Raw genomic sequence first — 17,634 nt, 5'->3', positions numbered from 1 at the left:
ATGTAGTCTTGCTGAGTTGCCATGGCAGGCGTGGAACTTGCAATTTGCTTGCCTTAATCTCTGGAAGAGCTGGAATAACAGGCATGTGCTTCTATGCCCAGTGTTTCTTTCCTTTTGCTTGGTAAAATTGCTTTCTTTTTTCTTTTGTGCTGCTGGGATCAAACCCAGGGCCTTTCACATGTTAGGCAAGTGATCCAATACAGCCACATCCTCAGCTCTTGCTTATTTTCAATAATATTCTGAAGAGTTGATTTTGTAAAATCTTTCCATCTATTTCCCCATAGGGTTATCTAATTCTTCCTTGTGCTCCAATAGTCCTGTGGCTAGTGGCAGAACATATACTTACCTACCTTCTTTCTTTCTCTCCTTCATTTCTTTCTTCCTTCCTTTATGCTTCAGTGAAAGTTTTTTGGCCAAATGCTAGGAATTAAACCCAGGGCATATGTTCTTTCACTGAGCTATACCCCAGCCCTACTTCAGTGAACTGTTTTTTCCTATAATTCGTTGTTCTGTTATTTAAATAGGATTAATTCCCAGAAGTACATTTAATGGGTCAGAGGCTAGGAATATATAAAGACTCTTCCATATATATGGCAGTCTCTCTCTCTCTCCCATATATATATATATATATATATATATATATATATATATATATACATACACATACACACACACACATATATATATATATATATATATAAAATATATATATATCAGGTTTTAGAGGATTGTATGAATTTACATTTCATACCTAATATATAATAATCTCACCATTTTACGACATAATTGGATTGGGTGGGTATTTTAATCTTTTATAGCCCATTCTAATTCCAAAAAATTATCTTAATTCGAATTCTATGTGGTGAGCACTGTCTAGTGTACTACATATTATATTTCTTTTTTGTGATTTATCTTTAATATTTGCCTGTTTTTGCACTGGATCTTAGTGTATTTATAATAAGCTACTTATTATACTACTTAATTATTTAAGTATTAATGGTACTTGCTATTTTTATTATTTAATCAGTTACTTTGCTTTTTAATATTTTGTGTACAGAAATGTGATATGTTAGCTTGCTAATTCTATTCTTAAAAATAATTTCTTTTATTTTTAGGCTTAAAATGCCTTTTTTTACCAAAGTTTTTATAGTTATTTATCATGTTTTTATTTTATTAAATGGCATTTAATTCTGCATTCCTTTCTGCTAGTAAATATGTCCTTTTCTGCCCATGTTAATAGGCCCAGCTTCCCATCAAGACTTAATATCTGAACCATATTTTCATGCTTTATGTTGTATTGTACAAAAGATATACAATCTTCCTATTTTAAGAATGCTGAGCTAGATAACTAAAAGTTAACTTTTAAAACTTTTTTAAATTTGTTTTTAGTTGTCAATGGAAATTTATTCATTTATTCACTCACTCACTTATTTATTTATTTATTTATATGTGGTGCTGAGATTGGAACCCAGTGCCTCACACTTTTTAGGCAAGTGCTCTACCACTAAGCTACCACCGAAGCCCTAAATTTTTTTAAATTGTAGATGGACACACAATATCTTTATTTATTTTTATGTGGTGCTGAGGATTGAACCCAGTGTCTCACACATATGAGGCAAGCTCTTTACCACTGAGTTCCAACTTTAGCCCCAAGGTCAATGTTTTAAAGCATTTTTTTGGTAGTTTTGTTTCAGTCTCTTGTGATAGTAATCTTTCTTAAAAATTATAGTTTTATTAAATTTACTGAGCATTCTAAAAATAATCTTCCTTGAAAAGGTAGGGTTATCATCTTAGTAATTCTGTTACCTTTTAGATATCTGAATTAAGACTATTTGAGAACATAACTTGACACTTTAAAAATATAAATTGTCATATTAACTTATTTGTGTCATTGGCTTACTTATAAGTGTATATATAACTCTACACCTTTCCATTTAGTTATTCCTTCTTACAGTTAATCATGTTCCTTGTCCTTTGACTTTTTAAAAAAAATCAATAGTATTTTTCACTGTAAAGACTTATAAATTTTGTTTAACTACAGAAATCATTAAAATTTCAAATGTCTGAAATTCCATTTTTATAGTCTTGATATATGTTACTAGTATTTTTTTATGTTGAAGCATATTTATTGAAATGAAAGTGTACATGAATGAAACAGCAGGTTAGTGTCATAAACCTTCCCTTACAAAATATAAAAATGAGGGACATGGGTATGGAGTGAAATATTATATCAGGTAAGAAAGAACATAAATACTCTGTTGGATTAAGAGACAAGAACATTGGTGACCTTGGTGTACTAATAGTTTCAGTGGAGTAGTTTGGGCCAAACCCCAAGAAACATGGAATTTAGATAGTTTTTTTTTTTTTTTTGGTAAGGTGAAGGGAAAGAAATCAGGCAGTTTCTGGGAGGGCAATGTGAACCTGAGGATGATTATCTTAAAAATGAGAATGGGGTGAGGATGTAGCTCAGTGGTAGAAAGCTTGCCTAGCATTCACAAAGCCTTGGGTTTAATCCCAGCTCCCAGAAGAACGAGAGAAAAAAAGAAAATGAAGATACAGTTGGGCACCACTTGCCTGTAATCCCAGTGGCTCCGGAGGCTGAGGCAGGAGGATTGAGAGTTCAAAGCCAGCCTTAGCAAAATCAAGGTAAGCAACTCAGTGAGACCCTGTCTCTAAATAAAATACAAAAAAGGACTGGGGCTGTAGCTCAGTGGTTAGGTGCCCCTGGGTTCAATCTCTGGTATCAAAAAAGAAAGAAAAGAAATTGAAGATACAGGGGCAGAGGATATAATTTAGAGATTGTCTGACAAGTGTGAAGAAATGGGCTTCAGATACATGTTAGACTGACATTAACTAGAAGGAAGGCTGTTTCTTTCAGTGTAATTAGGGTGAATGAGAAAATGGATAAAGTGGTGAAATTGGAGGATTGATGGAAATACATTACAGAGAGTTCAAACAGATACCAGAAATTCTTCACCCAGAAATGGCTCTTTGTTGCTTTTTTAAAAAATTTTTCTTATAGTTGTAGATGAACAGAAGGCCTTTATTTTATTTGTTTATTTTTATGTGGGGGTGAGGATTGAACCCAGTGCCTCATACATGCTAGGCAAGTGCTCTGGTACTGAGCTACAGCCCCAGCCCTCTTTGTTGCTTTTTGAATAAAACTAGTTTTATTTCCCAGTTTTTTTTCTGGATAAATAATATACATTTTTTTCTTTATTCTTCTGGTTTTTTTTAAACAAATGTTATGTAGTTTTGCATTTTACATTTTTATATTTTTTAATCATTTGAATTATATCAGAAGCATTTTTACATCTAAATATTTTCAAATAGCATATCATAATATATTCAACTACCCAATTTTATCTTACTTTTCTTTTTTTCTTTCTTTTTTTTTTTTTTTTTTTTTGAGATTGAGCCTTGCTAAGTTGCATAGGCTAGCCTCAAATTTAAAAATCCTCCCGCCTTGAATACTACTAGCTGGAACTACAGGCATGCGCCACCGCATCCAGCTTTTTAAGTTACTTTTTAAAAAACATATATTGTTGTGTAATGGACTAATATAGCATCAAATGTACCTAAGCCCTTGTGCGTATTCTAATTATTTCCTTAACATTTATTCCTAGAGTAAAATTGCCATGTCAAAGGATATTAGTATGTTTTATATATCTAGTAGTATTCTGGAAAATATGTGTGTTTGAATGGAGCCCTGATTTATAGTGTCTCTTCTTTTCTGTATGTCCTATAACAATATCACTGAATAGAGTTAATTGTAGTTGCACAACCATTATATGATGTTTCCACTATAATATAATAGATGAAAATAAGCTCCACAACATAGATAATAATAAAATGTAGTAAAAAATTACAAAGTGATGAGCTTTGAGTGTTGATTACCTTATTTTATTTTGTGACACTAGGAATTGAACTTAAGGGCTTCAAGCATGTTATGTATGTTTTACCACTGAGCTACATCTCCAGACCCCTTAAATATAATTTAATGGATTATAAATTTATGTAATTTAATTAATAATGATTGTTGCAAAATTCCTGAGAATTCAACCACTGACTCTTAGGAGCTACATAAATAAGCTCCAGTAGACTTGCTAGATTATTTTCACTTTTGTTTTCTCCTTTTTCTATTACTGTTCCTTCTTCCAATTTCTGATGCATAGGGTAGAATTTTGTACTCCCACGTTGTTGAATATCGGAAGAAATGTGGGTATGAAAGACCAGTGTGTAGGCTAGGGATATAGCTCAGTGATATAGTACTTGCCTAACCTATAGGATGCCCTTTATTATGTCCCCAGCATGGGAGTGGGAGTAAGCAATGTGTCATTCTTTTCATTTATGGCTTTTAGGTTTGTTTTACTTTTTCTTTTTTTTTTGGGGGGGGGGCGTATTGGGGATTGAACTCGGGGACACTTGAACACTGAGCCACGTCTCCAGCCCTATTTTGTATTTTATTTAGAGACAGGGTCTCACTGAGTTGCTTAGCACCTCATCATTGCTGAGGCTGGCTTTGAACTCTCAATCCTCCTGTCTCAACCTCCCAAGCCACTGGGGGATTACAGCCGTGTGCCACTGCGGCCAGTGATGTATATATTTATATTTTTTTTTCTTTTCATTTTGAGATGAGGTCTCACTGTATTGCCTATGGTGGTCTCTAACTTATGGGTTTAAGTAAACCTTCTGCCTCAGCCTCCCCAATAGCTGGGACTTACAGGTGTATGCTGCCACTCCTGGCAGTCTTACTTTACTTTTCTCATAGATGAAATTTAAGTGTAAGTAAAAGAAGTAAAGTTAGAATTCCCAACTTTTTTCCCCCTCTAAATGACTAGTTTTTCCAGAAACATTATTAATTTGTACTGTTTGTTGAATTACTCAACTCTTATTTTTCTAATAATTTTTTAGTTGATCCTGTAGGTTTTTTCAAACACTTAGTCATATCTTATACAGATAAAGATCTTTTTGCTGCCTTGTTTCCAATATTTAAAACTTTATTCTTCTGTGTAATGTATAAAATTAAATTGGCTAGAACTTGGAAAGCAGTGTTAACACTAGAAACCCTTGCCTTTTTTCTTGACTTTGGAAATGATACTTATATTTCATTTTATCTATGATATGCCTTTTTATTTATTATATATATTTAAAAAGTCTTACTAAATGAGTATAAATCTATTTCTAGCTTATTAAGACTTTTTAAGTGAGGAAAGGAAGTTAAATTTTATTAAATGCATGGGCAACATGGTAGTGCTTGATGGCCGCCTTTGTTTATTTCAGTGTCGCTTAAGTGTTTTGGGTTTTCTGTTGGTGGGGTTTTTTTTGTTATTGTTTGCTTGTTTGTTGGTGATGGGAATTAAACTTAAGAGCCTTGAGCATGCTAAGCACACAGTCTACCACTATGCTACATTCCCAAACCTTTGTTGTTTGTTTATTTGTTTTATGATTTATGCTAGAGGTTTAGATGTTGATGGTTTTAATTAAACATTTGGAACAAGTGGGACTGTGAATTGGGCTACAGAAAGTATAGCTTGGATATGTTTTCCCCTAGAACTTTTTTTCTGAATCTGTTAAGATGTTTGCTGTGAAAGTTTCTATGATCCTGTGTGTGAGCGTTGACGGCTCATTTTAGCAGTTTTCCTGCTTAAAGGAGAATCTGGCCCACCTAAGAATGTAGATGGGAAGAGGGGGATAATGGCACTCTGTAATACTTGGATTATGAGTTTTGTGTAGTGAATCAGAATTTATGACTGCTTAGTCAAATTTGATCACCTTCAAAGATGGTTCCTGCTGACCTCTATTACTAGCTTAGTTAGGAGACTAAGTTAGGAGGATCACTAGAACCCAGGAGATTTCACAAAAAAGAACATTCTTGTAAAGGGTAAAATTTTAGATGGATAGAATAAATAGAAGTACATTCCAGGTGAGCAAAGCATAAGATGTAGAAATTTCACCAAAGTTTACATGCCTACTGTGGAAAGTAGTGATAGAGACAGAAATACAGATTTTGGAAATACTTTTTGTTCTCTGATGGTACATATTAGCACACCTTATGTTTTCTTAAGTGACACTTGTTTTCCTTTTATTACTTCAGTTTTCATATAGAGTTGGGGTCTTAATTTTTGTTTCTTTCAGAAGTAGAACAAGCCAATTTGGTATGAGTTTTGGGTAAATTGCATCACCAACCTTTTCTTTTGTTTGCTATTAGGAATTGAATCCAGGGATGCTTTGCCACTAAGCTACAGCCCCAGCCTCCCCCACCGTCTTTTTTATAATTTTGATATAGGGTCTGACTAAGTTGATTAGAACCTCACAGAATTGCTGTAAACATGTATTCTATTGCTGAGCTACACCCACAGACTGAAGTTATTTTTAGACTCAAATCTTCTATAATAATGGTCTTTGAACTATTTTGATTATGCTTTCTTGACAGTAAAAATATTTTAGAGCATGAATCACTGGTATATGTATATTTGTTTATGAATTATATGTTTACAACATTCTAATATTTTATGTAGGACATACAATATACTAATAAATCTAAATTAAGATAGAGGATAAGATAAAGATCTCATATCCTAAAATATTCAATTTTGAAGGCCTTATTGTATATTGGACACAAGGTGATGATTAACAATAATAGATACTGTAACTAAAATAATTTCTTCTTACATTCATAATTATTTTTGACTGAAATCATCATTTTTTCCTCACAGTGTGGCTGATAAGCAGAAACATCAGGTTTGACATTTCATATTGTTTCTCAAGATTCTAGTAACTAGTAGTGTTTTTAGTCCATGAATTTTTTTGAAGGAATCTTTGAAGTAATTTTTTTGAAGGAAGCCCCTCATTTTTATGAAAGTTGGCTTAAAATAGTTAATATAATTTAAAAATCCAGATCATGATAGACCCATAAATGGTGTTTTGGGGCAAGATGCTGCCTATATGAGTAGGGATGCCTCTCTGAACCTCTCTGCAGTATGCAGTTCATGCTTTTCCTACTAGATGGATTGGGTATATATATGATGCATAACGTGCCTAACATTCAACCCCAAGGCTGATAGCAGTCTGAATCCTCACATTAATTCTAATAATAACATTTTTCTTTATCTTAATAAAAATTTGACTCCATAATTTCTTCTTTCACTAAAAAAGAGCACTATGACCATTCCACTTTTTAAGAAATTATTTTATTCAGTTTCTCACAAACATTTCCTTTCTGGGCTCTACTACTTCAGCCTACCTTTATTCTCTTTTTGATTTTGTGTATCTCCCTGATCTACAGTGGCTAACTATATTAAATGTGTTCCTAGCATTTAAATAAATGAGCAAGAGAGGAGTAAGGTGTTAGAAAGTCATCAAGATTACTCATTTTGCATACAACTCAAATTGAAATAGATCAAAGACTTAGGAATTAGGCCAGAAACGTTGCAATTGCCAGAAGAAAACATAGGGTCAACATTCTGTCATATAGGTGCTGGCACCAACTTCCTTAAGGAGACCTCCAAAGCCCAAGAAATAAAACCAAGAATCAATAAATGAGATGCTTCTGCACAGCAAAGGAAACCATTAAGAGCATGGAAAGCTTACAGAGTGGGAGAAAATCTTGGCCAGCTATTCCTCCAATAAGGAATTAATATCCAGAATATATAAAAAAGTAAAAAAACTTAACACCAAAACAAAAAACAAAAAACAAAAAACCCAATCAATAAATGGGTAAAAGAACCAAACAGAAACTTCTCAAAAGAGAAAATCCTATGGACTTGGGACTAAGGCAGGAGGATTTTAAATTCAAAGCCAGTCTCAGCAACTTAGCAAGACCCTGTCTCAAAATAAAAAAATAAAAAGGGCTGGGGATGTGACTCAGAGGTTAAATGCCCCTGGGTTCAGTCCCCAGTACAAAGGAAAGAAAAAAAGTGAAACACAAATGGGCAACAATTTCTCTCTCTCTCTCTCTCTCTCTCTCTCTCTCTCTCTCTCTCTCTATATATATATATATATATATATATATATATAATCTCCTCGATATGTTTAAGCAGTCAGGGAACTGTAAATCAAAACTATCCTAAGATTTTACCTTACTCCAGTCAGAATGGCAATTATCAGGAATACAAACAATAATGAATGTTGGTGAGGTTGTTGGGGAAAAGTATACTTGTACATTGTTGGTGGGACTTCAGACTAGTACAACCACTCTGGAAAGCAGTGTGGAGATTCCTCAAAAAACTACGGATGATGGCTGGGGTTGTGGCTCAGTGGTTGAGTGCTCACCTAGCACAGGTGTGGCACTGGGTTCGATCCTCAGCACCACATAAAGATAAATAAATAAAGGTATTGTGTCCATCTCCCACTAAAACATACTTAAAAAAAAAATTGAGATGAAACCACTATATGACCCAGGTATCCCACTCCTTGGTATTTTCTACAGAAATCTGAAATTTACATATTATAGCAATGCAGTCACCTCAGTGTTATGGCAACACAATTCACAATAAATTATGGAATCAACCCAGGTGCCAGATGAATGCATTAAGAAATTGTGATATGTGAGATATATATATATATATATATATATGCATGCAGTGGAATTCTACTTAGCCATAATAAAGGATGAAATTATGGCATTTTCTGGAAAATGGATGGAAATGGAGAATTTGCTAAGTGAAAAAAGCAAAACTGAAAAACTCAAAGGTTGAATGTTTTCTCTCATGTGGAAACTAGAGTAAAATAAAGGAAAGGGGGATGGAAGGATAGGACACCAGAAAAAAGATAAAGGGAAGATCAATAATGGAAAAAGAGGAAATCGAGAGGCAGAGAGTGGAGAGATGGATAAGGGGAGGCAATGCAGAATGATTATTTTTTTAAAGTATATATATATATATATATTTTAATATCTTTATTTTGTTGTTTATTTATTTTTATGTGGTGCTGAGGATCCAACCCAGTGCCTCACACGTGCTAGGCAAGTGCTCTACCACTGAATTGCACTCCCAGACCCCCAACAGTGACTTTTGCCAAAAATATGGCATCAGGGGACATATAAAGAAAAGAATCATTTATTTAAACCAGTAATGTTGAAAAGATTATTTTTAAGTTAACATTCAGACAGCCAGCAGGTGTCACAGGTGACAAGACTTTTAATAAGAGAGAAAACTAAAAAAATCAAAAGCAGCCTAGCTGGTACAATTTAACATAGCTACAAAATCCTAGTCATTTAGTGAGGATACCACTATATTACAGCTATAAAACTATTACATAAGAAATATCTGACTGATTTTATTAGATGATTGAATATCAGAAAAAAGACTCTTATGTAAGAGGAAGAGAAAATATGTTAAACAGTTTGCTTAGGATATTTTCAGTATGGATTCTCAAATTTTAAAAAATGGTTCCAGGCATTTTCTTAAAATGTACAGCAAAGAACTTCTTATCCAATGCAATTAGAGATAATAGCTAATCATTTAATTAAAAATGTCAAATGAGAAATAATAAAAAGATACATATAGATAGAAGAAATATAAACATTTAATAAAACTTTCACATTCATTTGCCATTTATTTTTTATGTGTTTGTGTTTCGGGCACAAACACAGACAGATTTATATGTGTAGCTTAACAGCACCCCCACTAAAGCCCCCACCAAATAACCCACACAAACACAAACACATAAAATCTTTGAGGATACGTTCTCTAATTGGAAATCATTATCTTTCTTGCATACCTACCTCCAAAATAAAAATTTTATATCAGATTCTATAGAGTGAAACAAGAACTCAGTTATTTATAAAACTTTCTGGGTGCAGAGTCTTTGTGCATTTTTATGATATTTTCTGCTGATAGTTCATATAGTTAGTTGTTTTACATCTAATTTAACAGTAATTTTAATTTTTATTTTTGTTAGTTTTTTTATACATGACGAGTATAATTTTTTTTTTTGGTACTGGGATTGAACACAGTGGCACTGACCACTGAGCCACATCCCCAGCCCTATTTTGTATTTTATTTAGAGACAGGGTCTCACTGAGTTGCTTAGTACCCTTGCTTTTGCTGAGGGCTACCTTTGAACTGGAGATCCTCCTGCCTCAGCCTTCCAAGCTGGCACCCGGCCAGTAGAGTATAATTTGATGCACTAATTTTTAATTTTAAACAGAACTGCTATTACAAAGATTTTAAGAAGTATTTAATTTTAAGGGAAAATCTTTCTTTTTTTTACCCACTTCATTGGTGTATGTAATAATTCAATTATATAATTACAATATCAAATACTACTAGTTCTACTAGATTTGAGAAAAAGAACATGACCTTTAGGCAGGTAAATCAGTGAAATTAAAAAATAAAGGCCTATTGGAAAGGGAGAGAAATATATAAGTGCTGTTAAAATTTTTGCCTTTGCACTTTTTTGTCATATGTACCTAAAAAATGCCACACACATTATTTAACCAAATCATCTTTGAGAGGTATCTCAAAGAGTTGTTTGCCCTGAAGTCATTCTGGGAGGTCTGCTCTGACACACTCACCTTCCCATATTCCAGTCAAGGGTCTTATTGGATGAATATAATCCCTTTTGTTTTTATCTAATCCCTTTACATTACTAAAATTTCTTTTTCCTGCATCATTATTTTTACATTTCTTAGATTTTAACCATCTACATGATAGGAATAAAAAAAACAAATTCTCTCTTGTTTGTTCTCCTCACTACTACACCAGTTCTCTGCTTTTCATTCAATAGAATTGTATTTGCTTCTTCTATTCCATTCCTTCCATTCTTGATTCTGCTTCTTTCATGCTTCTGCTTCATATTAGCTCTACTGAAAGTTCTCATTGTCTCTGGTTTATATCAGTAAACTTAATCTCATGATTAGTTCTCATTCTTGTTTTTTTGACAAAATTAGCAGTGTTTGACACAGTTTATCACTCTGTCCGCCTTTGAAGTATTCTATTTTTTTTTATTTTCAGAATTTCTTTTTTGTTTTTCCTTTAGTTTTCTGGTTAATTTTCTTGTTATTATTGTTCCTCTCCCTTCCTCCCTTCCTTCCTCCTTCCTCCTTCCTTCTTTCCTTCCTTGTCTCAGCAATCAATCTGCCAGTTTTAGATAATATCTACATACTGCCAAATTTACTTGTTTTGTTTTGTTTTGTTTTGTTTTCTGCGTGTGTGTATACCATGGATTGAACTCAGGGGCACTCAGCTACTGAGCCACATCCCCAGCCCTATTTTTTATTTTATTTAGAGACAGGGTCTCACTGAGTTGCTTAGCACCTTGCTGATGCTGAGGCTGGCTTTGAACTCACAATCCTCCTGTCTCAGCCTCCCAAGATGTTGGGATTACAAGGGCATGCCATCACACTTGGCTGCTTAATTTTTTTTTAAAGGAAGACTTTTGTAAACTCAGATTTTTTTCTTCAGTTTAGACTCTGTACCTCTCTAACTATCTGTCTCCTAGCATCTCAAATTTAGCATAATCAAAGTCAGACTTTTGATTTTACTTTCCTTGATCTATTCCTTCCACAGGCTTTCCCATCTTGGCTAATAGCAACTCATTCCTTTTACTCATCAAGAAGATTCTCTTTCCCACATTGACTCTTCTTTTCCTTATCTTGACTTCTCTCATATTGCACTTGCAATCTATCAGCTAATTGTATTGACACTTCTTCCAAAATATATTCAAATTTTCTTCCCTTTTTATCACCCTATTCCCAAACACAGGTTACTATCATCAGTTAGATTAGTATTTTTTTTTAAAGAGAGAGAGAGAGAGAGAGAATTTTTTTAATATTTATTTTTTAGTTCTCAGAGGACACAACATCTTTGTTGGTATGTGGTGCTGAGGATCGAACCCGGGCTGCACGCATACTAGGTGAGCACGCTATCGCTTGAGCTACATCCCCAGCCCCACTTAGATTATTTGTAGTAACCTTCTAAATGGTTTCTTGCTCTTATTCCCAAAAATCTATTTCAACATGGCTTCCAAAGTGATCCTTTTAAAACCAAAATCAGATCACATCCCCCCTTTGCTCAATTCTCCCATAAGATTTAGAGTCCTTTCATTAACCTACAAGGCCCTTCATGATCTTCTTCATAGATCCTTATCCCTCACATAATTTATTAGTATACCTCCTCTAATTCACTCTGAGCCAGCTACACAAGTCTCCTTGCTGTTTCTGGTACACACTTCAGACACATTCTTGCCCTCAGGCATTTGCATTTGCTGTTCCTTTAAATAATCTTATGACTCATTTTTCACTTCATTGAAACCATTGCTCAAATGTATTCTTCACTGCTTTATTTTTCCTGTGGCACTTATAGCCTTCAAATGTACTGTGTATTCTTGACAGAGATAAAAATTTGTCTTTGCTTTTTCTGGGAATAAAAGGCAGTCTCTTTTTTCTTACTTCCTATAATATGTCTTCTTAATCTTTCATGTACTGCCTTTATTTTTTATTTCATTTTTATTATTAATACTTTTTTTAGGTGTTTAATTTTTTTATTTTTTTTAAGTATGCACGACAGTAGAGTGCACTTATATATTTTGGTGTATCATGCATATATGAGATATAATTTCTCATTTTTGTGAGTATATATATTGTAGAATCACATTGGCCATACAGTCACATACATACATACAGTAATAATGTCTGTTTCATTCTGTTTTTCTTATCCCCACATCCCCTGCCTTTTCCTCCTTTCACTTCCCTCTACCTAATATAAGGTAACGTTGTTATTATTATTTCTTGCATCACAAGTCTTTTTTTTTTTATTGGTCGTTCATAACATTACATAGTTCTTAATACATCATATTACACGGTTGATTCACGTGGATTATGAACTCCCGCTTTTACCTCGTATACAAATTGCTGTATCACATCAGTTTCCCTTCCATTGATTGACATATTGCCTTTCTAGTGTCTGATGTATTCTGCTGTCTGTCCTATTCTCTACTATCCCCCCTCCCCTCCCCTCCCCTCCCCTTTTCTCTCTCTACCCCTTCTACTGTAAATCATTACTTCCATTTGTATTATCTTGTCTTGCCCCTCCTTTCCTCTTATATGACATTTTGTATAACCCTGAGGATCGCCTTCCATTTCCATGCAATTTCCCTTCTCACTCCCTTTCCCTCCCACCTCTCATCCCTGTTTAATGTAAATATTCTTCTCAAGCTCTTCGTCCCTACCCTGTCCTTGTTTCCTCCCCTTATATCAAAGGAGTCATTTGGTATTTGTTTTTTAAAGATTGACTAGCTTCACTTAGCATAATCTGCTCTAATGCCATCCATTTCCCTCCAAATTCTATGATTTTGTCATTTTTTAATGCAGAGTAATACTCCATAGTATATAAATGCCACATTTTTTTTATCCATTCATCTATTGAAGGGCATCTAGGCTGGTTCCACAGTCTTGCTATCGTGAATTGAGCTGCTATGAACATCGATGTAGCAGTGTCCCTGTAGCATGCTCTTGTTAGGGCTTTAGGGAATAGACCGAGAAGGGGAATAGCTGGGTCAAATGGTGGTTCCATTCCCAGCTTTCCAAGAAATCTCCATACTGCTTTCCAAATTGGCTGCACCAATTTGCAGTCCCACCAGCAATGAACAAGAGTGCCCTTTTCCCCGCATCCTCTCCAGCACTTATTGTTGTTTGACTTCCTAATGGCTGCCAGTCTTACTGGAGTGAGATGGTATCTTAGGGTAGTTTTGATTTGCATTTCTCTGACTGCTAGCAATAGTGAGCATTTTTTCATGTACTTGTTGATTGATTGTATGTCCTTCTCTGAGAAGTGTCTGTTCAGGTCCTTGGCCCATTTATTGATTGGGTTATTTGTTATCTTATTGTCTAATTTTTTGAGTTCTTTGTATATTCTGGTTATAAGGGCTCTATCTGAAGTGTGTGGAGTAAAGATTTGTTCCCAGGATGTAGGCTCCCTGTTTATCTCTCTTATTGTTTCTTTTGCTGAGAAAAAACTTTTTAGTTTGAGTAAGTCCCATTTGTTGATTCTATTTGTTAACTCTAGCGCTATGGGTGTCCTATTGAGGAATTTGGAGCCCGATCCCACAGCGTGTAGATCATAACCAACTTTTTCTTCTATCAGATGCCATGTCTCTGATTTAATATCAAGCTCCTTGATCCATTTTGAGTTAACTTTTGTGCACGGCGAGAGATAGGGATTCAGATTCATTTTGGTGCAAATGGATTTCCAGTTTTCCCAGCACCATTTGTTGAAGATGCTATCCTTCCTCCATTGCATGCTTTTAGCCCCTTTATCAAATATAAGATAGTTGTAGTTTTGTGGATTGGTTACTGTGTCCTCTATTCTGTACCATTGGTCCACCCGCCTGTTTTGGTACCAGTACCATGCTGTTTTTGTTACTATTGCTCTGTAGTATAGTTTGAAGTCTGGTATCGCTATACCGCCTGATTCACACTTCCTGCTTAGTATTGTTTTTGCTATTCTGGGTCTTTTATTATTCCATATGAATTTCATGATTCTTTTATCGATTTCTACAAGATATGCTGTTGGGATTTTGATTGGCATTGCATTGAACTTATATAGGACTTTTGGTAATATCGCCATTTTGATGATGTTAGTTCTGCCTATCCATGAGCAGGGTATATTTTTCCATCTTCTAAGGTCTTCTTCTATGTCTTTCTTTAGGGTTCTGTAATTTTCATTGTATAAATCTTTCACCTCTTTTGTTAGGTTGATTCCCAAGTATTTTATTTTTTTGGGGGGATATTGTGAATGGAGTAGTTGTCCTCATTTCCGTTTCAGAGGATTTGTCGCTGATATACAGGAATGCTTTTGATTTATGCGTGTTGATCTTATATCCTGCCACTTTGCTGAATTCATTTATTAGCTCTAATAGCTTCTTTGTAGACCCTTTTGGGTCTGCTAGGTATAGAATCATATCATCTGCAAATAGTGATAATTTAAGTTCTTCTTTTCCTATTTTTATGCCTTTAATTTCTTTCGTCTGCCTAATTGCTCTGGCCAGTGTTTCGAGGACTATGTTGAACAGAAGTGGTGAGAGAGGGCATCCCTGTCTTGTACCAGATCTTAGAGGGAATGCCTTCAATTTTTCTCCATTCAGAATGATGCTGGCCTGTGGCTTATCATAGATTGCTTTTACAATGTTGAGGTATGATCCAGTTATCCCTAATTTTTCTAGAGTTTTGAACATAAAGGGATGCTGTACTTTGTCGAAAGCTTTTTCTGCATCTATCGAGATGATCATATGGTTCTTATTTTTAAGTCTATTGATGTGGTGGATAACATTTATTGATTTCCGTATATTGAACCAACCTTGCATACCAGGGATGAATCCTACTTGATCATGGTGTATAATTTTTTTGATATGTATTTGAATCCGATTCGCCAGAATTTTATTGAGGATTTTTGCATCAAGGTTCATTAGAGATATTGGTCTGTAGTTTTCTTTCTTTGAAGTGTCTTTGTCTGGTTTCGGAATCAGGGTGATGTTGGCCTCGTAGAACGAATTTGGAAGTTCTCCCTCTTTTTCTATTTCCTGAAATAGCTTGAAAAGTATTGGTGTTAGTTCCTCTTTAAAGGTTTTGTAAAACTCTGCTGTATACCCATCCGGTCCTGGGCTTTTCTTAGTTGGTATTCTTTTGATGGTTTCTTCTATTTCCTCTATTGTTATTGGTCTGTTTAGGTTGTCTATATCCTCCTGGCTCAATCTGGGCAGATCATAAGACTCAAGGAATTTATCTATGCCTTCACTATCTTCTATTTTATTGGAGTATAAGGATTCAAAGTAATTTCTGATTATCTTCTGTATTTCTGAAGTGTCTGTTGTGATATTGCCTTTTTCATCCCGCATGCTAGTAATTTGGGTTCTCTCTCTTCTTCTCTTCGTTAGCATGGCTAAGGGTCTGTCAATTTTATTTATTTTTTCAAAGAACCAGCTTTTAGTTTTGTCAATTTTTTCAATTGTTTCTTTTGTTTCAATTTCATTAATTTCAGCTCTGATTTTAATTATTTCTTGCCTTCTACTTCTTTTGCTGTTGTTTTGCTCTTCTTTTTCTAGGATTTTGAGATGAAGTATGAGATCATTTATTTGTTGGTTTTTTCTTTTTTTGAGGAATGAACTCCAAGCAATGAATTTTCCTCTTAGAACTGCTTTCAATGTGTCCCATAGATTCCGATATATTGTGTCTGTGTTTTCATTTAACTCTAGGAATTTTTTAATTTCCTCCTTGATGTCTTCTAAAACCCATTGATCACTCAGCAACCTATTGTTCATTCTCCAGGTGATGTTTGATTTTTCCTTTCTTGTTTTATCATTGATTTTCAGTTTCATTCCATTATGATCAGACAAGATGCATGGTATTATCTCTACCTCTTTATATTGTCTAAGAGTTGCCCTGTGACATAGTATATAGTCTATTTTTGAGAAGGTTCCATGTGCTGCTGAGAAAAAAGTGTAGCTACTTGATGTTGGGTGGTATAGTCTATATATGTCAATTAAGTCTAGGTTGTTAATTGTGTTATTGAGTTCTATAGTTTCCTTATTTAACTTTTGTTTGGAAGATCTGTCCAGTGGTGAGAGAGGTGTGTTGAAGTCTCCCATGATTATTGTATGGTGGTCTATTAGACTCTTGAACTTGAGAAGAGTTTGCTTGATGAACACAGCTTCACCATTATTTGGGGCATATATATTTATGACTGTTATGTCTTGTTGGTGTATGGTTCCCTTGAGCAGTATGAAGTGTCCTTCTTTGTCCCTTTTGATTAGCTTTGGCTTGAAATCTATTTTATTAGATATGAGTATGGACACTCCTGCTTGTTTCCGCGGTCCATATGAGTGATATGATTTTTCCCAACCTTTCACCTTCAGTCTATGTATATCTTTTCCTATCAAATGCGTCTCCTGTAGACAGCATATTGTTGGGTCTTGTTTTTTGATCCATTCTACTAGCCTGTGTCTCTTAATTGGTGAGTTTAAGCCATTAACATTTAGGGTTATTATTGAAGATATGGTTTGTTCTTCTATCCATGTTTGTTTATTGATGTTACTAAACCTGATTTGTTATCCTCTTTGACTACTTTCCCCCCTTTACTGTCCTACCTCCCATTGTTGGTTTTCAATGTTATTTTCCATTTCCTCTTCCTGTAATGTTTTGCCAAGGATTTTTTGAAGAGATGGTTTTCTAGCTGCGAATTCTTTTAACTTTTGTTTATCGTGGAAGGTTTTAATTTCATCTTCTAACCTGAAGCTTAATTTCGCCGGATACAAGATTCTTGGTTGGAATCCATTTTCTTTCAGTGTTTGAAATATGTTATTCCAGGATCTTCTAGCTTTCAGAGTCTGTGTTGAGAGATCAGCTGTTATTCTGATTGGTTTACCCCTAAATGTAATCTGCTTCCTTTCCCTTGTAGCTTTTAAAATTCTCTCCTTATTCTGTATGTTGGACATCTTCATTATAATGTGTCTAGGTGTGGATCTCTTATGATTTTGCACATTCGGCGTCCTGTAGGCTTCTAGGATTTGGGATTCTGTCTCATTCTTCAAGTCTGGGAAGTTTTCTTGTATTATTTCACTGAATAGATTGCTTAATCCTTTGGTTTGGAGCTCTGTGCCTTCCTGTATCCCAATGACTCTTAAGTTTGGTCTTTT

The 17,634-nt window shown here is 34.6% G+C and overlaps 1 protein-coding gene across 6 annotated transcripts in view; it reads left to right on the top strand.

Annotated features, from left to right (window-relative positions):
• Window positions 1-17,634, top strand: part of Baz2b (bromodomain adjacent to zinc finger domain 2B) — a 274,260-nt gene that overhangs the window by 16,225 nt on the left and 240,401 nt on the right. Inside the window, exon 1 of one of the 6 annotated variants that reach the window (XM_077802634.1) lies at window positions 2,570-2,646. The exons of the other annotated variants lie outside the window; for them this stretch is intronic. The gene's annotated coding sequence lies outside the window, so the exon portion shown is untranslated. Of the gene's footprint in view, window positions 1-2,569; window positions 2,647-17,634 lie in introns of those variants that run through there. 6 annotated transcript variants of the gene reach the window in all.

This window comes from Urocitellus parryii, chromosome 1, assembly GCF_045843805.1.
Source record: "Urocitellus parryii isolate mUroPar1 chromosome 1, mUroPar1.hap1, whole genome shotgun sequence".
Classification (NCBI taxonomy): domain Eukaryota; kingdom Metazoa; phylum Chordata; class Mammalia; order Rodentia; family Sciuridae; genus Urocitellus; species Urocitellus parryii.
The sequence above is the reverse complement of the archived record's forward strand: the minus strand, read 5'-3'. Positions and strand labels throughout refer to the sequence as shown.